The sequence below is a fragment of the Silene latifolia genome, chromosome 11 (assembly GCF_048544455.1).
Source record: "Silene latifolia isolate original U9 population chromosome 11, ASM4854445v1, whole genome shotgun sequence".
NCBI classification, from domain to species: domain Eukaryota; kingdom Viridiplantae; phylum Streptophyta; class Magnoliopsida; order Caryophyllales; family Caryophyllaceae; genus Silene; species Silene latifolia.
This window is the reverse complement of record NC_133536.1, coordinates 82998653-83026188: the sequence shown is the minus strand read 5'-3', so window position 1 is coordinate 83026188 and position 27536 is coordinate 82998653.

The following is a 27536-nucleotide window of genomic DNA, read 5'->3' as shown; positions in this document are numbered from 1 at the left end:
AGTGAGTGTTACATTTACTGAATGGTTACTCAAGTGCTTTGAAAGAGATCATGTCAACGAAGCGGTCTTTTGATGAAGTTGAGACGGTAGCATTCACTCAAGAGTGCGCGGCCGCACTAAAAGATAACTCACCACCAAAGCTAAAGGATCCGGGGAGTTTTTCTATTCCTTGTCATATTAGTAGTATAGCTATTGATAAATCCTTTTGCGATTTAGGGGCTAGTGTTAGTGTCATGCCGTATTCTATATGCAAAAAGTTAATTATGGGTCGACTACGTATCACAATTATGACTGATACCTGTAGTTTTGTACCAAAAATAAATACCTAAGTACTACTAACAGAAGTCAGCGGTAAGTAGGGTCGATCTCCACAGGGAGGCGGTCACTATCTACTTGTCAATTTAGTCCGTCTGAGGTAACAAGATGGGGGGTTTGAAATGTTTGAACTAAACTAAAGAGCTTAAAGTAAGAGAAAGGAATAAGAGAGATTAGCAATAAAGGAAGAGAACTAGCATTGTCGGGTCATCAATGAATATCGGTTAATTGCAGCTAAGGTCACAGATCAGTCAGTTGTATCGGTCTAAGCGGCAACGAATATCTCCTTCCGGTCTCAATTCGCCCTAAAATACTATTAGCTTAGCTTCCGCCCTCACTAAAGCATCATATTGCTCAATGCGGGTCTCACCCCTTCCAACCTTCCGGTCTAGGTTAAGGCCTACCAAGATTAATTAAGCTAAATGCATCGATTCATGTAGCTAGCTACAGTTAATTGCAATGATTAACAACAGAGACGTAATAACAACGAAAGATCTGTAAACCTAATTAGCAATTAACAACAATCCATTGACTCCCCTAAACCCTAGCAGGATATTTAGCTAGATATAAATAAGAAAAGAGCAAGAAGAAGGGATAGAAGAATAATAAGCATTAAATAAAGAGAGTAAGGGAAAGAGAAAGTTACAGAATAAGATCCGGAAAATAGAGAGAAAAACAATGTTCCATTGAGAAAGGGAGAAAAGTAACGTATATTGTAATGTTCCAAGTGATATGTCGTCTTTCCTATTTATAGGAAAGACAATTATTTAACCTAGAAACGAAATAAAACTGGAAAAGCCCGAGCCCAATAGATAACTACTCGATCGAGCCATTTAGAACAACTCGATCGAGCAGAATCATAGCAAAAACCTCTCGATGAGTAGAAAACCTACTCAATCGAAGAACTCCAATTATGCGCAATTCGATCGAGCATGGATTTAGCTCGATCGAAGTCTTATGCTATCCAAAACTACTCGATCGACCATAAAAACCTTCGATCGAGTGATTTTAACTCAGCCGGCTACTTGTTTCGTTAATTTCAGCATTGACTTGGTGATTTAGCTTCCGAAATCACTTCACGCATCCCGTAACAGCAGTATTTCCCGCTCCAAATCTAATCATCCTATAAATGCAAGCAAAGTGGACGACAAAAGGCTTGATTCCACCACTTTCGGGTCCATTCCTGCTAATAAAGAAAAACAAACCTAAGTAGAACATTCGAGGCATTTTGTAGCATAAAACTACGAGAATAGCATAGAAATACGTGCATAAAGAGGCTTAAAAAGACTATATAAAATGCACGTATCAAATCTTCCCAAACCAAACCTTTACTCATCCTCGAGTAAAGTAAATGCAAACTAACGGAACGGAAAGCTCAGAGCTACCTACAAATGTCCACTTAAACCAATTTAATGCAAGCACTAACACATATAGCGAAAACTGTCAAATGCAAACGAGTTGTAGGATGTTTATGATAAAGCTGAACCTTCGACCTTGCAAGACCTTTAAAATTGGACTCTGACGGGTCACTCTTCTCTCATGAAGCAAAGGGTAAGCATATGAATGTAAGAGAGAAAGAAAATAGTCGCTCACCTAAACTACGACCCACATAAACATGCATGCAACTAATATGATAGACAATTTTAACTACCGTACACACATTCCAACCAAACAAGGTCCGTCACAGCCGAGGGCTTACAAAAGTATGGTAAAGTGAGGCAATGGGTAAGAAAAGGCAAAACATTTTTGGAAATGTGAGGGTATAGGCGGCCAAGCTAGTACCTAAACAGAACCAAATGGAACATATCCATTTCTAATCCATCAAAAATAAGCACAATGCCCTTATTTGGCATTCAAACTCACCAAACCGAACCAAACATACTCCTCAATAGACATAAATAAAGCATAAGAGTGAAACCGTCAACAAACATTTTTCCATTTTTTTCAAATTTTTTCTTCCTTTTTTTTCGGTTTCTTTTTTTTTTCTTTTTCTGTTTTAATTCATTTTTCAATTCATTTTTCATCTTATCCTCCTTCTTTCCTTTCTACCAACTCCAATTCAATATAATACAAACCAAATTCGGACCGATAAAATATATACCGCAAAAACATACACTAAACTAGCTTGACAATGCATGCTAAATTTGGATGTAGCTAAGGGTTAAAAGGCAAATTTGACTAATGTGGAGTTAAATGGGTAAAAATGAAAGAAAGGGGAAATGTAAGCACCTCCCTGCATGTGACGCCAACCACTAACCCGAATGTATGTAGGCAAGAAAGTAATTGAATTTATGAAACGTGCAAATTAATGAACATGTTACGCAAGGAGTAACTACTCACAAACCTACATGAAACTGGTCACAAATGACACCAGTTTATTAAGCTCTAATCCTTAGAAATTTAAGTAGTTTGCCAAAATTTCAGGTCAAGTCTATTCGTTCAGCTAAATTTTAACATAAACTCGTAGATATGCAAAAAGACAAAGCTAAAAGAATATATAGTTTAATGCAATGCTTAAGCAAAGGACAAATTATAGTGCAATATCATCATAGAAATCTACCGTTCCGACTCAACCTACATGCTAAAATAAACGTGATTTTTTTGATTTTTTTGAAATTTTTCTATTTTTATGAGATTTTTGAATTTTTATTAAAAATAAACAACAATGCATACAGAAATTAGATGTGATAACATAAATGCAATAAAAACATAAATGCAGACACTGATATGGATGCATAACCTCCCCAAACCAAACCGTACAATGCCCTAATTGTACTCAAAAATAGGGAAAGGAAATGCAAACTAAAAAGAAGAGAGTGGAGATGCGGAAAACTCACAAGAATACGCGAAGAAAGGACCTCCCCAAACCAGCCAGCAACATGGGAGGTCTCTAAACAGCTCCATAGCAGCGTCATTGGAAGCAAATAAAGCCAAGTTACTCGATAGTACTCGATCGATAGGATTTAGTACTCGCTCGAGTATATTAGGCTGTAAAACTGTTCGATCGAAGAGAAAGGTTACTCGATCGAAATGCTCTCATTTGCAGGTACTCGATCGAAAGTAGAAGATGCTCGATCGAGTGAAATCAGAAGCAAAATAGTTCGATCGAGTATATAAAGTACTCGATCGAGCTATTCACGATAAATTCCGACAAAGATGCAACAAACAGTCCGCGAAACTAACTAAACAAGCTTAACTATTCCAGTCTATGGTTTAAAAACCAATTATTACACACACAACTGAAATGTAAAACAGGTAAAAATTTAAACTACGGGTTGCCTCCTGGGTAGCGCTAGTTTCAGACAGGCCCCAGCTCGACCTTCTTTTCTTTCAGTAGCAAATCCAATTGAGCCCAGTCAAAACAGCTCAAGGCGCGCAGCAATCGATCAAATAATTGTGCATGTGCTACACAAAAATATAAGTAGCACCATAATATAAAAATAAAATAGGAAATTAAAACATGCAACCATTTGAGCCTAACGAATTTCCTATAACAGCTCCCAAATTTATCCACAAAGTAATCATGTCCTCTAGCTACGGGCGGAATATAAAAGCTCAAATTATCCGTCAGTGGAAAATTTGAGAGCTTGGGAGCATTTAAAAATAATCTAAGGCACCGTTTCAGTTTAACGAATTTCTGATGACAAGTATGGTGAAAAACTGTTAAATTATTTATCCATCTGGGAGGGGGTAGAGCATCAAAAGAAAAAACATGAGTCAAATGAGATAGCGTACTATTAATACTAACAATAATGAAATTATCGTTAACTGCCTCAGGTTGGTCGCTCTTAATGTCGGAATCATTGACAAAAGAATATATTACCTCTTCCGTGTTAGGAGCAATCACTGACTCAGCAGTCTTCTCGTTACCCTCCTCTTTGGGTTCTGTCCCATATATGGCAGCCTCTAGCACATCCAACTCGGCTTTGAAAAGGGGAGATTCACCGTAACCATTGTCTTCATCAAAATCGTTATCCAAAATGGCCCTAAGTGACAAATCAATGCTCTCTATGGCTAAAGTAGTCGATCGAGTAAAGACAGAACCCGATCAAGAGCTTCCCTCTTGATTTTTACTCTATCGAACGCAAGAACATGCTCGATCGAGATCTTCCTTATAGTTGTTGTTCGATCGAGTGAAATTTTCTGTTTGATCGAACACTTCCTCAGATATTTCACTCGATCGAACACTATTACTAGCTTGATCGAGTGATTGTTCAAGTGCAGCACAGAAATCTTCGTAGCTTGCGTCACTTTCAGATAGATAATCGCATTCCGAGTCATACAAATTATCAGCGTCGATAGGCAACTCGGGTCCTTCATGGGTAAGACCACTCTCTGCGTGCCTAAAGGTCGTCTCAGCGGCTAACTGAGCTATTTGAGACTCAAGCTCATCGATTTGAGCGTACGTATATCTATCATACTCTTGCATTTTAAATGCAAGTGTCTTGATCAAAGATTTCAGTTCCGCAATCTCTTCTTTCTATCTATCAGGAAGAGGAGCTTGTTGTTGCGGTGGAAAAATGAATGGAGGCTTTTTATAGCCCCATTGATAAAGCGGATGTGGCGGCACAATTGAAAAAGGTTGACTGGCTTGTCTACGCTGCTTAAACGTGCAAACTTCATCGTTCCCTGCCAATCAAATGGAGGCATTGTGCCCAGAAGCACCACATCTCTCACAGTAAGCCACCTGCTGCGCCATAGGATGGAACATAGGTGGAGGTCAAAGGTACTTAAGCCTTCCCTTTGACGATATTTTACCTAGAACTGTCTAGGTATGACCTGTAAGGCCAATCAAAACAACACTCAAGGAAAAAGATGAGAACGGCCTCAAGGGATAAATCCCTTGAGGCTAAAGACAGACACAAATAAACAAGTAAATAAAGTAGTTGCCTCCCCGGCAACAGCGCCAAAATTTGATACCTGTCGTTTAGTACCAAAAATATATACCTAAGTACTACTAACAGAAGTCAGCGGTAAGTAGGGTCGATCTCCACATGGAGGCGGTCACTATCTACTTGTCAATTTAGTCCGTCTGAGGTCACAAGATGGGGGGTTTGTAATGTTTGAACTAAACTAAAGAGCTTAAAGTAAGAGAAAGAAATAAGAGAGATTAGCAATAAAGGAAGAGAACTAGGATTATCGGGTCATCACTGAATATCGGTTAATTGCAGCTAAGGTCACAGATCAGTCAGTTGTATCGGTCTAAGGGACATTGAATATCTCCTTCCGGTCTCAATTTGCCCTAAAATACTATTAGCTTAGCTTTCGCCCTCACTAAAGCATCCTATTGTTCACTGCGGGTCTCACCCCTTCCAACCTTCCGGTCTAGGTTAAGGCCTACCAAGATAAATTAAGCTAAATGCATCGATTCAAGTAGCTAGCTACAATTAATTGCAGTGATTAACAACAGAGATGTAATAACAACGAAAGATCTGTAAACCTTATTAGCAATTAACAACAATCCATTGACTCCCCTAAACACTAGTAGGATATTTAGCTAGAAATAAGTAAGAAAAGAGCAAGAACAAGGGATACAAGAATAATAAGCATTAAATAAAGAGAGTAAGGGAAAGAGAAAGTTACAGAATAAGATCCGGAAAATAGAGAGAAAAACAATGTTCCATTGAGAAAGAGAGAAAAGTAATGTATATTGTAATGTTCCAAGTGATATGTCGTCTTTCCTATTTATAGGAAAGACAATTATTTAACCTAGAAACGAAATAAAACTGAAAAAGCCCGAGCCCAATAGATAACTACTTGATCGAGCCATTTAGAATAACTCGATCGAGCAGAATCATAGCAAAACCCTCTCGATCGAGTAGAAAACCTACTCAATCGAGGAACTCCAATTATGCGCAATTCGATCGAGCATGGATTTCGCTCGATCGAAGTCTTCTGATATCCAAAACTACTCGATCGACCATAAAAACCTTCGATCGAGTGACTTTGACTCAGCCGGCTACTTGTTTCGTTAATTTCAGCGTTGACTTAGTGATTTAGCTTCCGAAATCACTTCACGCATCACGTAACATCATTATTTCCTGCTCCAAATCCAATCATCCTCTAAATGCAAGAAAAGTGGACGACAAAAGGCTTGATTCCACCACTTTCGGGTCCATTTCTGCAAATAAAGCAAAACAAACCAAAGTAGAATATTCGGGGCATTTCGTAGCATAAAACTACGAGAATAGCATAGAAATACGTGCATAAAGAGGCTTAAAAATACTATAAAAAATGCACGTATCAATGACCTTACAAATGGCCGATAGATCTTTAAAGAGGCCTATTGGTGTCTTAGAGGATGTGCTAGTTAGAGTAGGGAAGTATTTCATTTTAGTTGACTTTATCGTTATGGATATGGCTGAGGAATCTCAAGTACCCATCATTCTAGGTAGACCGTTCCTTCACACCACTGAAGCACTCATAGATGTTAGGGATGGCAGTTTGACACTAAGAGTTGGGGATGACATAATTAAATTTGTTCTTGATAATGCTTTAAAGCGTCCCCACTCAGTAGTTCCATGTTATATGCTTAATATTGTTGATTCAACTATTCATGATTCCTTTACTTTGTATGACAGGAATCAATCTGATGCCCCTGCTGCTGCTTCATATCCATGTAACAAGGAAGTCGATGAGATTGAGAGGTTGATTTATGGAGATGAGCCTCCTCCTGAGATGGTTTACAGTTGTGATGAGAGTGTTGACTTGGAGGCCGAGTTAGATGCTTTGGAAGCAAAGATATTCAAAGAGGAGCCCGTCGGAATTTATGAGATGAAGCAAGCTCCTATGATGGATGAAGTGCCCTATCTCCTTCCTCATGATGATGACTTAAAGAGTGATGAACATACTTGCTCATATTTCATTTTAGACTTTGAGTTTGATGAGCTAGAACTTTATTCATTGCTTATTTTCATTGCTTGGACTATTTATTGGTGCTACTTATGTTTGTGTGTAGCACATGCGCTACTTTTAATTTACTATTACGTGCTTTAAGTTGTATTGATTGTGATTTGTTTGGGCATTTGTTTTAAATGCAGGAAAGCATCTCGCCAGTTGAGTACTCGATCGAGTGCCGCCAGGCTCGATCAAGTACCCTTTTTTGGGTCAGAAACGTAGCCAGATGATGATGGAATTGCGCGGTTGATCTTTCTCTCCTATTTTTGAAGCTGGTTTGGGGGAACTCCTATGCTCTTACCCGGTATTCTCTTCCCTTGTATCTACTTTTATTGTATTATCTCTAGTTATTTCCCATTCCTTCTGTTAGATGTGTCCTTTGGGTTGCTGGAAAGTTTTGTGTGATTGATATGTTGTAGGCGTCACAATGAGGACACTGTGATATTTAGGTTTGGGGGAGAAGTTTAATTAAGTTGCGTGATTTATTCATGTTGTGTGCATTTACATCAAAAATCCATAAAAAATTAAAAAATTTCAAAATACAAAAACATTTTTTTCCTTTATTTTAGGTCGAGTCTTGGTGAATTGAATAACAATGATGTTAAATTGCATTGTTTTTGCATTTGAATCCCATTTAGTTGTCCATGTACATTGTTTTGACCCGTTATTTATGAAAACAAAGCTCATAGTTCAAGTCTTGACCGTATTGACATGCCTTATGCTAATTAGATTTGACAAAATTATGTTGGTAAACTACTTAAATTCTAAGGTCTATAGAGCTTTGTGGACGCGGGCCCACTGGGGTCGCTCGGCGAAACCGAGCAAGCTTTTGCATTTGTGGAGTCGCCACCAATTTATTGTGCAAAATTGGAAACCGTTCGAATACCTCATGCCATGACAAGACACAAAGTAGTGACATGAACCCCAAGAACTCGTTACCCTTAGCATTCTATGTCTAGAATGACTCTCGTGGATGCCAATGAACACGGATGTTCACAGAGATCTGGAGTAAGGGGTGATGGTACGTATTAGGAAGTTCTTTTGATCGAACACCTAATCCCGCCCGCCTCGATAGCGGCCTCTACTAATGATTAGGGAAGTCATCTATACTCGATATGTTGAAGGTCATTTGCATGCAATGCAACATCCATTAGATTAATCCTAACATGTGAGAATTAACTAAGTCGATAAACACGTAATTTAACATGCATTAATGTCGAAGTAGAGATTTAGGTTAATTGCTTGTGAGAGCATACAAACAGTAAATAAAGAAATAAAATAAAAATACAATAAAGAAAATTACAATAATTACAACGGGTTAATTGATCTACGTCGAAAATACATTTAAAACGGATGGTTTTAGAAAAGAAAGAGAAAATAAATAAACGAACAGATTAACGGTGATAATACGAATAATAGTTGATTAATACGTAAACTATCGAATTAGGTCAAAGCAATAACGGAAGTTCAGGGGCAGAATTCAACCCAGAACAGGCGCAGCAGTGCTGCATCCTTTGGCAGAGGCGCAGTACTCACTGCGTCTGTTCCTAAGGTGAATTCTGGCTGTGAAGCCGGAATTGCATATTGTTAATGTTCGTTGGTAATTTAAGGATCGATTAATAATATTCGACTCGGATAGAAGTGGATTAACATATTATTTATATGTGAATTGGTCATAAAAACGATAAAACATGAGATAAAACTAATTAGGACAAATTAATTACAAGATTAATCACAAGGTTAATAACGAACTAACAAACTAGTTAGGTTAATTAGCTTATTAATGCTAAACTAAATTACTGATTATGACGATGATGATAATTAAATGATGAAATTATACAAAAGATGAATTCCAGAGACTTGATATTGATGAATCGAATCTCTAAAACCCGGATTTGATTTTAATAAAGAAAACTCGCAAATATGAATTACTTGGGATTTAAGTCGGGAATTAAAAGATGATAAATTACTAAGGATTTATATATTAAAATTATCATGCTAATGAAATAAGAACAAGCAAAGACGAAACAAGATAAACAGACGAATTAAACAAAAGACGAAGGAAGAAGAAGGAAAGCAAGAACTGCGGCACCTTAGGAAGAGGCGCATCAGGTGCTGCGTCCCTTCGAAGAGGCGCAGCAGTTGCTACGTCCCTTCTCGACATCTGTCTCCCGTTAATCCGTAAAAAGGGTTTGAATAAAGGCTTTGTAAATCGGTTTTGAATATATTTTCGACGTAAACCTTACAATAATGATTACAAAAATAAAAACAATAATAAAAGATGAGATTTACACCCTCAGACTTACATGTTTGACGAAACGAGATTAACTAAGTTAACGTTTAGTGATGCTCGACTCGAATGTACGACGAAACTGGCCTCTAAGAGGAAATTAAACAAGATTGATTAAGTTGATTGATGTGGAGTTGGTCAAATTGGTCGGTCATGCAAAACGAGGCTGGTACTCAGAACGATCCGAGCTTACGTGGTCGAAAGTTCAAGCATGTAGACGCCAAAAAGCAAGAGCGTGGTCTTAGAATGCGAAAGGAGAAGAGAAGGGCGGACACTCGCGTCAGAAATATGAGGACCGAAGGTCTCAATTTATACTAATCACGGAATTAGGGTTTAGGAAAGGAGTGAAAGATCCGGAAATAACCGAATTAGGATAAACACGGAAACTTGGACAAAAAGAAAGCCTGGAGAAAAGGCGCAGCAGCTGCTGCGTTCCTTGGAAGAGGCGCAACACTTACCGCGTCCTTTCCCCAGCGGTTTTCTCCTGCACAAGAAAGCGTGTTTGACAGCCTATCGTATTTTGGGCATAACTTTCTCTAATAGACTCGGAATAAGGTGATTTCGGTGGCGTTCGAAAGCTAAGAAAGAGATCTAGAATTTTCTGTGAAATAGGCCTGACCCAAAAACGTCGTTATCACCTCGTAAAACGGGCCTAAAGGTCGGGTTATCATTTTAACTAAATGAAATGCACATTTTATAATGTAAACTTTAAGTTTAGCCCAAAGAAGTGACATGAGACTCAAAATGAGATATACTTAGAACATTTTATGACATCCTAACCTTAGTTCGACAAGCACATTGCTTTGACTCGGGATTTGACGGTTTTAGGAAATGAAGACGGTTTTTGACCCGGACTCCAAATGTACTCTAACTACTACCAAGACGACCGTGACGGCGCGTAGATAACGACCAAGGGGTAGACACAAGTATTTGAGCTATCACTTGACGATAAACTTACGAATTGTCATAAATCGTTCCGTGTACCAAACATGCGGCCCAATCATCACCGGGTGGCTTGCGGGAGGTGCCGAAACGAGGTGTCTACAGAGCCCCCACTTTGACTGAGGTTTGGACAAGGCGAAAGTCAAAGTATAGCCATCAGGTCAATCGAAGATTATAACTTGACGAGTATGGCGACGCGAGGCGGCTCAAAGGGTCTGAGCTAAGGGCTTGTCGTCGGGTATATTTTAGAGTATGTCGACTATCGTGGAGCGTCGTTTAAAGTCCATTAGACTACGTGAGGAGGCTCGCCAGCCATAAGAAGAGACCATACCTGAGATTCCTTGAGACTCCTTACTCTTTCGGACTCCAAGGGGAAAAAAATGTAATATTGAAGGGCAACAGGACGTTGGTAGGAACTACTGGGAGAAATCTGCATGGGTCGGTCTTTAAACAAATTTCGGTAAAACTTGAGATTGATGTTGAACTCCACGTGTTAAGAGGGATAATTGGCTATCTTGAACTCTCGCTGGGAAAAAATCTGCTTGGCTCGGTCTTCAAACAAACTTCGGTGAAACTTGAGATTGATGTTGAACTCCACGTGTTGAGAGGGACAATTGGCTGTCTTGAACTCTCGCTGGGGGAACATAATTGAGGTGTGTCAAAACACCTGTCAGAGGATATTCGTTCATTGTTGTAAGCGAAAGCTTGATAAAGTACTGCGACAGTTCACAGTCTACTCAGACTTGAGCGAAGCCCCCAGTTGGGGCGAGCATTGCTTCTGATATTTACCTGCATGGTTAGTGGCCACACAAGAATGCAATCTAATAGAAAAATAGTACATAAACATGAGCAAACACATAGGTTTTGCAAAATTTGTTTCTTTATAAAAGTTATTTAAAACTTGCTCAAAGAAATTTGTCGTTTGTAATGCGTTATGCATATTCAATGGGCTTTAGACATAGGACTTGACACGACATTGACTCCTTTGGATGTAAGATGATAGACTGACGCAACACTGACTTACATTTGACGCGACACAGGGGATGACCTTGACAGAATTTGCCTACGTATACGCAACCCCTAGCCAAGTGTGGGTGACAACGCCTATCAGTTCCAAAGGTAGAATAATTGAGAGAATGATGAAGGCATATAAAGGCAAGGTATGAGCCATGGATCAGCTGTCTACTTGGACATCTTTTGACATCATTTGCTATAAAAGAGACTCCTCTTGAGGCACAATAACTTCGAGAATCGATCTAAGACCTCATCATCGCCTGGACCGAGCACTATCTAAACTTAAATTAGAGAGGAGAATAAACGGAGGATGGCATCTCGGAAAAGAAGCCCCTTGGATGAGAAGATGACTATGGAATTTGGTAAAAAAGGAGACTGTGCGACAAAAAGGAGCCCCCAGTAAAGAAGTGTTGGTTGTGGAAGGGATGTTAATTGAGGTTGGAAGGTTGAAAATTGGGATGGTTGATAATTGAGGTTGAAAGTTGATGGTTGGGATGGTTGATAATTGAGGTTGAAAGTTGGGATGGTTGTGTCCTTGAGGACTACCTACGTATTCACGTGAAGTGAAATCAAACCAGATCGTAGTTCTGAGGTTAAATTAATTTTGTTTGGGTGTTGTGGTTGTATCCTTCTTGTGTAAGAAAGGACTGCCTACGTATCCACCTGAATAGGTGAAATCAAACCATGCTCGTAGTTCAAGTGTGTGCCTAAGCTTATGTTGTTAGGGCCTTAAAGTGCATGGGTCAAGAGAGTATATTCCTTTGGTGACTCGAAGAATCGATTTAAAATAACTCCCTCTGATCGTAGACCAAAGAGGTATAACTAATTTTGTATAAATTTCCTTGTCATGTGAGCACACTTAGTGGACCCTAAGGATGGATATGGGTATGTCCCGTTCTGGGTAGCAAAGTATTTGAAGACTCCGTGTTTGGGTCAAGGTGAAACTGGATTGGATATTTGGAATGTGGAGCTTGGTAATAAGAGGCTTTGATGAACAAATCTCTAGAGCTTGATTTTGTGGAATTAAGGCTTGTTGGGATCATGGCTTGTAATGTGGCTTGGAAATGGAGTCTCTAGCTTGATGTAGCCTGAGCACATAAAGGTAGGTTAAAATGACGTGGGTTCAAGTTACCATGTCTTGGCCAAAAAGGAATGGGTATACTTGACGAGCTTGAGAGGATTCTCAAAATTTCTAACTATCTCCCTATAACGGTCTCGAGAAGGACTTAGGGTGTGTGATGTGTGAAAGTCTAAGAAAGGGTGCTAGCTGACCATCTTCATTGGTGTCTTGATTCTATATAGAACTTCAGCATTATTTTGTATAGCATTGATTTCATTCTTGTTCTTGATTCAGACTCAGATTCTTTGTCTAGAATATATCTCGGCTTTTTGCTCAGATTCTTGATTCAGGTTTTTGAAGATAACTTTGACTTTGGATACTGACATTGATTGATTAAGCCTTTTCCTTATGACTCTTTTGTCTTGGATCACGGTCATAACTACGGTCTTGGATATTGACCTCAGTTTCTCTTGATTCAGCCTTTGTCTTTGATCATGGCTCGTATCGTCTTGGATTTGCTTGCTACCATGGATATGGGTCAGACTAGAAACTTTGGTGTGAAACGGGTTTGTCTTTAGTAACACGGGTTGTTTATTGTGGAGAATGGGCTTGCCTTCCGTCATAGATCGTTAACAAGGAGATGGTCTGGATTCGTCCTAGAATCTCTTGAGATATGCTCGTCCTAACTAGGGTTATAGTGAGGTTTCTATTGCTAGACATGGAATAGGTAAGGAAAATGGACACGGAGTTTCGGATCCTCTACAACTTGGAATGGAACATCGTTTAAGTGTACTCACATCGACTGACATGTGTTGTTGTTCGTTTTAAAAATCTCCCAAACCAATTCTTGTTGTCACAGGAGAAGGATAAAAGATAATATAGGATAGAATATATGGATTAAAAGTGTATTTTGATTGAAATGGGTAATGAATGTATTTAACATAGACTCGAGAAGACACGTGACTCATGGGACAGCCCCCAGATTGTCACTAGGAATAGAAATGGACAAGAAGAAAGACACTAGAACAAATATGAGATAGAAAGCCTAAGAATCTGACTCGGACCCGGAATTTGACTCGATCTTAGGTCTAGACTCGTAATCATTGGCCCACGCTTGAACCTTTACTCTTCCAGCAACTGGCTTCGGCATCTGGCTTTGAGCATTCATCCATTTTAGCACCATATCCCCATCATTGGGAATACTAGAAGGGTAAAGGCCCAAGAGACCTTCTTGTCTTTGAAGAGTAGGACACCCATGAGGGTCGTCCTTTTCTTTAAAAGGACTGAGGGTCGACAACGATACCTTACCGCAACTGAGCATATAATGGATGGTATCTTTGAGGTTGGAATATTCTTCAGTGTCATGTCCATTACCCCTATGAAATAAGCAATATTGAGAGACGTCCCAAAAGCGACCTCTCCTCTCGTACTTAGAGTCTGGGGTTGGACCGATCGGTTGGACTAGTCCTTTAGCAAAGAGTCTTTTAAAGGCGATCGTATAAGGCATGCCTAACTTGGAGAATGCCCTTAGAGGCTGAGTTCCTCTTTCTGGTGAAGGTTCTACAAACTTCACGTCGGTAATGCAGATTGTTTGATTGTTGGTTATTTAAGAGTCTGTTTTCCTTCTTTTCACCAAATGATTGGTGGATCGTTCATCTTATTGATCATCTGCGATGTTGAACTCCCTGTAAGGTCGCTTAGTTTCTGTACGCGAACAGGTTAGGAGCGAGACATGAATCCTACCATCCTCAATCCCATCTTGTATGATATGCTTGAGCTTATAGCAATCTTCGGTATCATGCCCCCTACCCCTATGGTATTGACAATACGAATTGCCATCCCAAAATTTAGATTTCTTTTCTGGGTCTGAGTTAGGTCCTATTGGTCGAAGAAGACCTAGATAGGATAATTTGTTCAAAGCTAGGGCATAAGGTATTCCTAGACTCGTGAATGACCTGGGAGAGTTGTTTGATTTCTTTGACGAAGGCTCCATGAGGTTGCCTTTATTGATTTTGATTCCTGGATGAGAATAACTAGGAATAGATCGCTCGCTTTTTGTTTTCTCCTCGAGACCATGAGGTTGAGGGTTTGTCTGGACACTTATCATCTTGAAAGGTTGGGTCTCAAGCTTTTTACCCATTTCAGCAAGTCGATTTCCCATGTTAGAAAGCCGAGAGTTTAGATTATCAATGGCTCCTTCTATTTTGGAAAGCATGAGCATTCCACTTTGGACATCATCCTCCTTCGGCGCTTTGATCTCTTCGTCATCACGAGGATCGAGGAGATAAGAAAAGTCTAGGGATGATTCCCCACCATGTTTAGTGATATTAGACCCAAGAGGGTCGGTCCCATTAAATTGCTCAACAAATGGTGGCATTGGAAGCTTGCCATCCTCGATCATATCCTGAATAATATGCTTTAGACAAAAGCATTCCTCCGTATCGTGTCCCCTACCCCGATGGTACTGACAATATGAATTGCCCCTCCATCTAGGCAGTATCTTTCCAGGGTCCGGGGATGGACCAATTGGATGAAGTTTTCCTTGGGAAACCAGTTTTTGTAGAGCTACTTTATATGTGGTTCCGAGGTCAACGAATTCCCTATGAGCTCGTCCCGTCCTTCTGGGTGGAGTTTCCAAGAGGTTGACTCCCTTGTCTTCATTAACCTTCTTAGGTGGGTGAGTTGTGTCGAAGATATGACCTGGCCTTGGGGTGCGAGAAGAAGGTAAATGTTTCATTATGCCCACTTGGTTTTCTATATTGATGACATGAGTGCTCAAGTCTTCGACGGTGGCCTGAAGCTTAATGACTGCAGTACTTAGTCCCTCGACGTCGACAGATAAACGTTCTTGAACATTTTCATTGGAAATCGCAGAATTCCTACCGAGAAGAAAATGACGCGCATTACAACTTGTTTTGACATGGGATCACGCATACTAAGGCGACAAACAAAGGATATACGACGAGACGAGATGACTAAACTCTTGATTTGTGAATCCAGAAAATGTCATGAGTGACTTCTCGTGCTTGGACTCATGGTGTTTGACCTTGACCTTAGACTCGAGTGTTGACTTTGATAGAGTGACATTTATGTGGTTGACTTGATTGACGAGATTGATGACAAGTGCTGATTCTAGACTCGAGGTTTGCTTATAGGTGTTAAGAAGACTGTTGTAATTTAGACTCGAATATGAGGCCAATTGAGACTCATGTGTTGAGCCTTTGAACGTGTGACTCGAGGTGTCGGAAATGTTTAGATCCTAACTGAATTGGGGTATGGGGGTCCAAAATGACGGCGTGACGTCTTAGGACTTGACTTGAATTTGAAAAGACCCAAAATGTAAAGGAAGACGGGTTTATGACTCGACATAGTCCCGACTAGGACGTGGTCGGTTTAAATTTTGACTCTAACTTAGCCCAATTGAATTTACATATTTACATTTACATGGTTTGAAAATATTTTGATTAAAACGTTCTTTCATTTTCACTTTTTTTTGGACTTTTTTTTTAGGTTTTGAAATGGGTATTAGGCCCGAAGTTTGACTCGACATTTGGACAGAGTTTCAGCTTATTTTGTGATGTTTTGAAAATGTTTACATTTTGAAAAGGATTTTATTTTACAAAATTTCGTCATGGTTTTGCTTACAAAAAAGGTGATCACGTATATGATACAAACATATATACAGGCATTATAACGGTATGATGAATGCATTTAGAAGGGTTTTGGCTTAAAAGGTGGGTTGTCATACAAAACAATCAAACCCGGGGTCTGTGGAGAGGCTCGTACCAAACAGGAGTATGGCCGATTCCTAATCCATTTCCTCGAGTAGTGAAAGTCCTTAATATAAACAGGAGTAAGTACCATGGTATGGTTGACGTCAATCGCTATCCATCCTTAGGCCTAAATAAGAAATTGAACCGTCTAGACGGGGCGATTGGTCGAATGGGTTGGGTTGGGCCTATGAAGGACGAATAAACGATCTAGGAAGACTGGGTTATGAAAACCGACAACTGTCTTGTACAAACTATTCCCTAACCTTGTTTAAGTTTCACCCTTGGCTACACGTAAGTGTATTATCCCCAGCGGAGTTGCCAAACTGTGGATGCGGGCCCACGGGAGTCGCTCGGCGAAAACGAGCAAGCTTTTGCATTTGTGGAGTCGCCGCCAATTTATTGTGCAAAATTGGAAACCGTTCGAATACCTCATGCCATGTCAAGACACAAAGTAGTGACATGAACACCAAGAACTCGTTACCCTTAACATTCTATGTCTAGAATGACTCTCGTGGATTCCAATGAACACGGATGTTCACAGAGATCTCGAGTAAGGGGTGATAGTACGTATTAGGAAGTTCTTTTGATCGAACACCTAATCCCGCCCGCCTCGATAGCGGCCTTTACTAATGATTAGGGAAGTCATCTATACTCGATATGTTGAAGGTTATATGCATGCAATGCAACATCCATTAGATTAATCCTAACATGTGAGAATTAACTAAGTCGGTAAACACGTAATTTAACATGCATTAATGTCGAAGTAGAGATTTAGGTTAATTGCATGTGAGAGCATACAAAGAATAAATAAAGAAATAAAATAAAAATGCAATAAAGAAAATTACAATAATTACAACACGTTAATTGATCTACGTCGAAAATACATTTAAAAGGGATGGTTTTAGAAAAGAAAGGGAAAATAAATAAACGAACAGATTAACGCTGATAATACGAATAATAGTTGATTAATACGTAAACTATCGAATTAGGTCAAAGCAATAACGGAAGTTCAGGGGCAGAATTAAACCCGGAACAAGCGCAGCAGTGATGCGTCCTTTGGAAAAGGCGCAGTGCTCACTGCGTCTGTTCCTGAGGTGAATTCTGGTTGTGACGCCGGAATTGCATATCGTTATTGTTCGTTGGTAATTTAAGGATCGATTAATAATATTCGACTCGGATAAAAGTGGTTTAACATATTATTTACATGTGAATTGGTCATAAAAACGATAAAACATGAGATAAAACTAATTAGGACAAATTAATTACAAGATTAATCACAAGGTTAATAATGAAATAACAAACTAGTTAGGTTAATTAGGTTATTAATGCTAAACTAAATTACTGATTATGACGATGATGATAATTAACAGATGAAAATATACGAAAGATGAATTCCAGAGACTTGATATTGATGAATCGAATCTCTAAAACCCGGATTTGATTTTAATAACGAAAACCCGCAAATATGAATTACTTGGGATTTAAGTCGGGAATTAAAAGATGATAAATTACTAAGGATTTATATGCTAAAATTATCATGCTAATGAAATAAGAACAAGCAAAGACGAAACAAGATAAACAGACGAATTAAACAAAAGACGAAGGAAGAAGAAGGAAAGCTGGAACTGCGGCAGCCTCAGGAAGAGGCGCAGCAGGTGCTGCGTCCCTTCGAAGAGGCGCAGTAGTTGCTGCGTACCTTCTCGACATCTGTCTCCCGTTAATCCGTAAAAAGGGTTTGAATAAAGGCTTTGTAAATCAGTTTTGAATATATTTTCGACGTAAACCTTATAATAATGATTACAAAAATAAAAAATATAATAAAAGATGGGATTTACACCATCAGACGTACATGTTTGACGAAACGAGATTAACTAAGTTAACGTTTAGTGATGCTCGACTCGAATGTACGACGAAAGTGCCCTCTAAGAGGAAATTAAAAAAGATTGATTAAGTTGATTGATGTGGAGTTGGTCAAATTGGTCGGTCATGCAAAACGAGGCTGGTACTTAGAAGGATCCGAGCTTACGTGGTCCAAAGTTAAAGCACGTAGACGCCAAAAATCAAGAGCGTGGTCTTAGAATGCAAAGGGAGAAGAGAAGGGCGGACACTCGCGTCAGAAATATGAGGACTGAAGGTCTCTATTTATACTAATCACGGAATTAGGGTTTAGGAAAGGAGAGAAAGATCCGGAAACAACCGACTTAGGTTAAACACGGAAACTTGGACAAAAAGAAAGCCTGGAGAAAAGGCGCAGCAGGTACTGCGTTCCTTGGAAGAGGTGCAGCACTTACTGCGTCCTTTCCCCAGCGGTTTCCTCCTGCGCAAGAAAGCGCGTTTGACAGCCTGTCGTATTTTAGGCATAACTTTCTCTAATAGACTCGGAATAAGGTGATTTCGGTGGCGTTCGAAAGCTAAGAAAGAGATCTAGAACTTTCTGTGAAATAGGCCTGACCCAAAAAAGTCGTTATCACCTCGTAAAACGGGCTTAAAGGTTGGGTTGTCATTTTAACTAAATGAAATGCACATTTTGTAATGTAAACTTTAAGTTTAGCCCAAAGAAGTGACATGAGACTCAAAATGAGATATACACACAACATTTTATGACATCGTAACCTTATGTCAACAAGCACATTGCTTTGACTCGGGATTTGACGGTTTTAGGAAATGAAGACGGTTTTTTACCCGGACTCCAAATGTACTCTAATTACTGCCAAGACGACCGTGAAGGCGCGTAGATGACGACCAAGGGGTAGACACAAGTATTTGAGCTATCACTTGACGATAAACTTACGAATTGTCATAAATCGTTCCGTGTACCAGACATGCGGCCCAATCATCACCCGGTGGCTTGCGGGAGGTGCAGAAACGAGGTGTCTACAAGCTTCCTAGGCCAGGGACATCAATAAACTGGGCTCATTGTCAATTAGGTTTGAGTGTGGTTTCTCCTTATGGAATGTGTAATATCAAACTGCATAAGTGTAACATTGATTTCTTGATACTTTTATTGCTTTCATTTGACTAGGTACATGAGGAAAGGCGGTTCTTACCGTTCAAATAAGCCTTACATTACCTTGTTTTGTTAGCCCATTTGAACCTTTGTAGCCGTTTTATATCCCATCGAATAGCTACAATCCAGAATTTGCCTACCTTATCGGGACAGTCGCAGTTGCTTGTTTATCATGTCTATTTTGCTACTATGGTTGGATTGGGACTATTATTGTCAATTGTGGGTGTAGTAGAATTATTTAGCAATGTGTTGTATTCCTTATTTTGGAAAATAAAGAAAAATATGAAGCGAAAGAAAAAGAAACAAAAAAAGAAATTCGAAAAAAATTGAAAGTGAAAGAAAAAGAAAAAAAGAAAAAGGGTTGCTTCATTGTCATTTGTTAAGGGATCAAAAGGATCGTTACTAGAGTCTAATGCACTTTTGGAGAGTAGTTTTTATTGTCTCTCATATGTTGTCAAAGTTGAGATAATATCTCTAGTAGGTGTTAATTTGTGCTTTTTATCATATAGATTTGGTTTTGTTTTTGCGCTGCGACTACCGTCTTAGCTCCACATACCCATAACGTGCTATTGGCACAAACCACTTCTATACCATTTTCCCATTAGTCACTCTATTGTCCTTGATACATGTACTTTTGTCTATTTTGTGAATGCATATTGGTTGGAAAATTTCTATCACATTATATTGCATGCATGTTTCATAAGTTGAGTGAGTGCTTCTACTTCTTTCTATCTTCACATATAAATCACCCATACTGATGAGTGCATGAGTGACTCCGCGAGAATCCAACTAATTTGTCTTGTAAGATTGAAAGGTATTTGTCTCAGTTACGGTATGATGTTACATCCTGAGTTGAGCTGCTTTTTTTTTATTTTATTTTTTGGTAAAATGTGAGTAAAATATATATCAAAAATTTAGGATTTACATGTAATGCAGACCCCTAGTTACATAAGGTGTTTCTGACATAACCAATTTACATCATTAGCATTCTTAATCTCCTTCTCTCGTCCCCTAATTCTGTTTCTCACACCTTCTATAACCTGCAATGCAATCTGATTTGGGTGCACAAGGACTGCATCAATTCTGCACGTGTTTCGCTGATACCAAATAGAGTAGATTGCCCCCAAGAAGAGTGCAATCTGGACCCCTCTCTGGACATTAGTACCTCCTCTACTAGACCACCAGTCAAGATCAATCACCAAAGGGAAGCTACATCCTGTATTCTGCTGCAGAGACAACAACACTCTCCTACTCTATTGACAGGTAAAGTATAGATGATTTAAGGATTCATTTGCCTGTCCACATAGCAGGCAGCCAGCATCAACATCCATCCCATAACTGATCAGCTTGTCCACAGTCGTGCCTTTAAATTTGTTTTATTGGCACAACTTTGGTCATTTCTTTGTTACAGATATGGAAAGCTTGGGATTTGTATGTGCATCCACATTAGCTCTGAGTTATTTGTTTGCTATTTGTATGATTGCCTTATGTAATATGTGATGCTTTGCTTGAGGACAAGCAAAGAGATGGTTTGGGGGAGTTTGAAGAGTCGTAATTATTTGCATATTTATGCCTCCCCTTAATTACTTTTGATACGGTTTTCGTGCTAATTTATATTAATTACATGACATTTATGTTAGAATGTTGTTACTTTGCTATTTGATGTTTAATGCAGGAATGAAGCATTTGAGGAGCAAAGGAATGAAATGGGCATCACAGAGTGGGCATTAAGAAATACAAGAACCATGGCACGTGAATCTAGAAGAATAAAGGAAGAGAAGTTAAGAACACAACACGAAGAAAAGAGCTGAAAAAGGAGGTTACTCGATCAATCCTGACCAGGCGCGATCGAGGATGTAGTGTACTCGATCGAGTGCCCATAGGCTCGATCGAGGAACCTATAGTTTCCAGAATTTTCCGCAATTTCCTTAAGTCGGTTATGTTTTACTATAAATACCTAATTCGTACCCTAAGTTTATTGACGTCTTATTTTACATAGTTACGCATAGCTACCCTAGAAATTTCTAAAATACTCTTAGCTTTAGTTTTATTGTTATTGTTCGGATCTTCTAAGCTTGTTCTTCATTATTATTACGGTATTGTTTCTAATCTTTAATCAATAATTATTATTCAATCGTTATTCATCTTTTATTATTGTACATCATGTTTCTTATTATTACTATTGTTGTTCTTCCCTCTAATATGAGTAGCTAAGCCCTTAATCTAGGGTGAAAGGGGATCTAGGTTGTTAGAAAAGGGTTATTAATGAATTGATTGTTAAATTGCTTTTGATTGTTGTTCAATTATCGTCTTACATCTAGTTAATTAATTACTAATTAGAATTGATTAATTTAGTATTGTATAAACTAGGATTTTAACCGACCGAGTTAAGACTAGTATAGGCCACGATAATTGAATTACACTGACTTAATAATAGCGATTGCATGTTAAGTTTAGATCTAAAAAGACATATTAAAATTGACCGATCATATGACTTTCAACAATATAAATTGCTCAATCAATGACTTAAACCTTACCCTTGGATGATACCCTAGTGAACCCGATCCCTAGACTCTTTTAATATATTTGATATCGTCTTATTTACCTCGCAATTAGTTTAGAAATCAAACAATCAAACCCCATAAAATTGTTACCTTTAAGACAAACATAAATATTAGCAAACTAGAATAATTAACTCGCCTCCCTGTGGATTCGACCCTTTCTTGCCACTAGCTACCTGTTAGTAGTAGTTTAGGATTTATTTTGATAGGCCAACGACTAAAAACAACCTTATCAGGGACAATCACTTATTTGTCAAAAGGGAGAAGTGTGAATTTGCCCAACCTGAAGTCAATTTTCTCGGCCACATCGTGGGGAAAGGGAGACTTAGAATGGATCCGATGATTATTACTGCCATCAAGGACTGGGGTACCCCAAGAAACGTGTCTGAACTTCGCTCTTTCTTGGGGCTAGCAAACTACTATCGGAGATTCATTCGGGAGTATTCAAAAATAGCCGCCCCACTAACCGATTTTCTAAAAAAGGATATCAAGTGGGAGTGGTCTATCGACAGAAGAAGGGCCTTGGAGAGGCTAAAGGAAGCGGTGATGCAGAAGCCCGTCTTGCCGCTGCTGGATATCACCAAACCCTTTGAATTAGAGACGAATGCGTCTGATTATGCTCTTGGGGGAGTACTCCTCCAAGAGGGTCACCAAGTGGCCTTTGAGAGTAGAAATTTGAATGGGGTCGAGACTCGGAATGCTACCCAAGAGAAAGAACTTCTTGCTATTGTTCATTGCCTGCGAGGATGAAGACACTCTCTCTTGGGATCGAAGTGTGTCGTCAAGATTGATAACACCGCGGCATCTCACTTCCTGACTCAACCCAAGCTCGACAGCCGACAAGCAAGATGGCAAGAGTTATTGGCCAAGTTTGATGTGGAGTTCACTTATCGACCATGAGCAGCGAATAGGGTCGCTGATGCCCTAAGCCGTAGGTGCGACTTGGCCGCACTGCACATGATTGCTCGCTTATCCACTACTACGGTGGTCACAGATATTCGGGCTAAGGTGAAGAAACACCTCAACCAAGACCCAATGGCGAGGACTCTGAAACAGTTGGCCTTAGAAGGGAAGACTCACAAGTTTTGGATGGAATATGGACTTCTATTCACGAAGGGACACCGGATCTTTGTTCCAAAGGCGATAGGATTGAGGAAGATTCTCCTTCAAAAGTACCATGATACCTTGTGGGCGGGTCACCCGGGATGGCATAGAACTTTATGCCTATTGAAGAGAAGTTACTATTGGCCGCAAATGAAGGATGATGTGATGGAGTATACGAAGACATATCTCATTTGCCAGCAAGATAAGGGAGAAAAACAGAAGTCGGGAGGGATGTTAAACCCGTTACCGGTGCCAACACGGCCATGGGAGAGTATTTCAATGGACATTATCTCTGGGTTACCGATGGTAGGGGCATTAAGTGTGATCCTTGTCGTTATGGATCGATTCTCGAAATATGCGACTTTCATTCCCCTTCCTAAGGTGTGTAGCGCTGAAGACACAACCACGATGTTCTTCAGGCATGCTGTGAAATACTGGGGATTGCCTCAAAGTATAGTCAGTGATCGCGATTCTCGCTTCACGGGACTATTTTGGGGAGAGTTGTTCAAGCTCTTGGGTTCTAAGCTGCGGATGTCCTCAAGTTACCATCCCCACATGGATGGCCAGACTGAACGATTCAATTGCATGTTGGAAGAGTACTTGAGACACTTGTGGGGACAACTCAAATGGAGTGGGTGAGACTCCTTGATGTTGCCCAGTTCTGTTTTAATGTTCAAACGAGCTCCTCGTCCAATAAGAACCCGTTTGAGCTTGTTACAGGTCAATAGCCGTATTGTCTCCCATAGTTGCAGATACTATGGAGGCCGGACAAATAAAGCTCATGAGTATGTCAAAGAATGGAACATGAATGCCGAGATTGCTCGAGCTTACTTAGAGAAAGCGTCTCGCCGCATGCAGAAGTGGGCAGATGAGAACCGGAGACCAAGGGATTTTAAAGTAGGCGACATGGTCATGGCGAAGTTGAACAAAGAGCAGATGAAATTCCTCCGAGGACGGGACAGCCGACTAGTGCGAAAGTACGAAGGCCTCATACAAGTGGTCAAGCGGATTGGGGAAGTAGCATATAAGCTTGACCGCCCTTACTTGGATGAAGTGTCACCCTGTCTTTCATGTGAGCTGTCTGAAGCCTTACCATCCATATCCTGAAGATCCCACCCGCAACAAGATCAAGTGTGCCAACATCCATTCCAATCAACTTCCAGCGACATCAGCCAACTGAACCAGCCATGCAGGTTTTCGAGCGTTGCCGAGGACGGCAACAGTTTAGGTGGGGGAGAGTGTAAGGAGCCGCAGTTGTAGCGCACAATCCCTAAAAGTTGCGTGCGTGGTCCTTTCACTTTGAGCCCTTAGATTTCTTTTTTGTACTCATGTATTTTCATTTATGTTTTTAGTTTCATTTAGTAGTCCAAGACTACTTCCTGCGTGTCGAATTGTGGAGTCCCGTTTTTAGTTTAAGATACGTTTTTAGGTGTTTACAAAACGTATCGCTATTCTGCATATATCCTGCTACAGGATTCAAACTATCAAATTTGCCTCTATGAGAGGTATTATTCAATGAAAACCACTTCTCATCCATAAGCTTGATCTTGCTTGTTTCTTGCTTTCAATAATCGTATTGCTTAATTTTATTGCTTTCGTGTGCCGGACTTGATAATCATGACTATGATTCCCGACACACACAAACCGAGACCGATTACGAATGCACTAGTGATCCTTCACTAGTGTTTAACGCTCTCGCTTGCATTCTTGTTGTGTGTTAGACAAGGGTGCACGCCATGTTCCGGCTCAAAGTCCCGGACCGTGACACATTGCATACATTACATCGTCATATTATCTTTATTATTGTCTTGAGATTGTTATTCCTACTCAACCGTTTAGTTGACAGTGTATTCGTTAAATACCTGTGATGAACCAATTATTGGGGAGCATATTGATTGGTAGGTAATATAATTGGCTTAGAAGAAAGCAGGAAGGGCGTGAGGCTAGACGGTTACTAAGAAGTTAGATCACCAAGAATGGACATTCATTACTTTATTATTCGTTTTATTTAGTTTCTGCTGCAGTTGTATTTTAATTACTTACAGATATTTAATTTGGAATAATGTAATAATGCCATTTAACATTATATTTATTTAAAGTACTGTGGTTTCGTTTACCTTTGTAATCACTACCTCAGGCAACTGAGATGTTAACACTTTCATTTATCTAGGAATGCCTAGTAAAGGCTCTTAAATAAATGAGGGTGTTACATTGCCACCAAACCTCGATATTGACCATCATCGCCGTCCATTTTCGTACAACCTTATACCTGAAAACCATCATACATGAATCGTGAATCGCAGACGACCCATGTCCACCTTCTACCTTCCTCCCCCAAACATCTTTAATCTCTTCACTACCACCACTATCATCCACTGTGCCTTGACTTCCAAACCCCAACCTACCATCGTGGTCGTGCATGTCACGTTCTGTGGTGTGCGGTGGTGGTTGGGTTTGGCCGAGAGAAGAAGAGTAAAGTGGTGGTAGCCAGCGTGATGGGGAGGATTGGTGGTGGGCGTGGTGGTTATAATAGAGAGGACTGGTGTAACACCCCTATTTATTTAAGAGTCTTTACTAGGCATTCCTAGATAAATGAAAGTGTTACCATCTCAGTTGCCCGAGGTAGTGATTACAAAGGTAAACGAAGCCACGGAACTTTAATTAAATATAACGACAAATGGTTTTATTACATTGTTACAAAATAAATAAATGTAATTAATTAAAATACAACTACAGCGGAAACTAAATAAAACGAATGATGAATAATGATTGTCTATTCTAGTTGATCTAGACTGCTAAGTAAAAGCCAATGCCTCATGCCCTTCAGCTCCCATGTACGCCAACTCTATTACCTGAAATCAATATGCTCCCCAATAATTGGTTCATCACAGGTGTTTAACGAATACACGGCCAACCAAACGATTGCGTAGGAATATCTAAACAACAAGAATAAACACAATAATAAGACAATCAAATATGCAAATGCTCAAAACCCGTTCACAACTCCGAACACCCATACATACTCCGAACACCCATGTATACTCCGAACACCCATATCAACCCGAACACCCATATATATACTTCGAACACCCATATAAACCCAAACACCCATATATACTCCGAACACCCATATATCGCGCAACCCCTAGACCGGGTCTTCATACAACAACCATACAACAATATGCAACATGGATAATAACTAACCAACGGATTAACAATAACAATTCTTGTCAATAAACATCCAACAATGTTCAATTCCAATCGTCATTCAAATATTAAATACCACAAAGATACAATCAAGTTGAGTAGATAACCTACCTCAACAGCTATAATGTAATAACGCAGTCTAATGAATATTAATCAAAAGTACTCCACTTCAAATCCGTCACCTAAGTACAATATTATAATTTAATTATTAGTTATTAGATTCACTATTATAATTTAACCAATTATAATTTAATTACGTTAATTATATTCCCGTATAATTTATAATTCAAAACCCGTTTAATAAACAAACCCAATCACCTATAACCCGACTCAACCCGTTAACAACCAAACCATTAAACCCACACAAAACACGGTTGAAACTGTGTTCAACCATGCTCTTTAACCCGCCTAAACCCGACACCACCAGGCCTCCACCAACGTCACTCAACCCAGCCATCAGCAGCCAGCAACCCGACGCACCCATACAGCCCATAACCACCAGCCAAACCACCCCCAACAACCTATAAAAACACGCCTTAATCCCCTTCTTACCCGACATAAACAACAACACCAACAAACACTCTCAACCCTTAAACCACCACCACCCACAACCAGTCGCCACCACCATGGTCTCCCTTGACCCACGGTGGTCCCACCAGTCATCGCCAACCCCCAGTTCAGTCCACGGCCAAGGTACAACAACCCACAACCCAGTTTTAACACAAACACCACACAACAATCACAATATACACAATTTCGATAACCACCGTACGAACCACCGCCTATAACCACTCTACTACCACCCTTAGCGTCGCACAACCTAGACGAGTCCAACCAACCCAGTCCCAAGTCAAGTTGAGTCAAAACAAGGGTTATAAACTCGTTTTAAACCACACGATAACCCCCCTTCAAGAAGCCCCAGACACCACCCACGGTGGTCAACGACGGTCAAGGTTGGTCCCACTAAAGTCACGGCGGTCGAGGGCAGGTCTTAGGGTCAACAACACAGTCCACGGTGGTTTATACGATGTTAAAACAATAATTTAATTGAATAGCGTGAGATAATTATATTATATGACGGTCTTACCTTGAGACGAGAAACTTTATGAAATTCCTCTACTTTTCTTCCTTTAGATCTTCTCTATTGCCTTTGGTAAATTATTTGTGTTTTTTTTATTGTATATGATTATGAGGTAGGTCGGACTAGCTTATATTGTTGTATGAAGGAAAGAGGGAGTAAACTTCCTAATTTCCAATTCTCTTTATTATTATTGTTTTACTATTATTATTACGTATTATTAGTAGTATTGTACAGTTATACTTCCGTCACCTCACATGAGCCACACGTGCCACACGTGTTACAAAT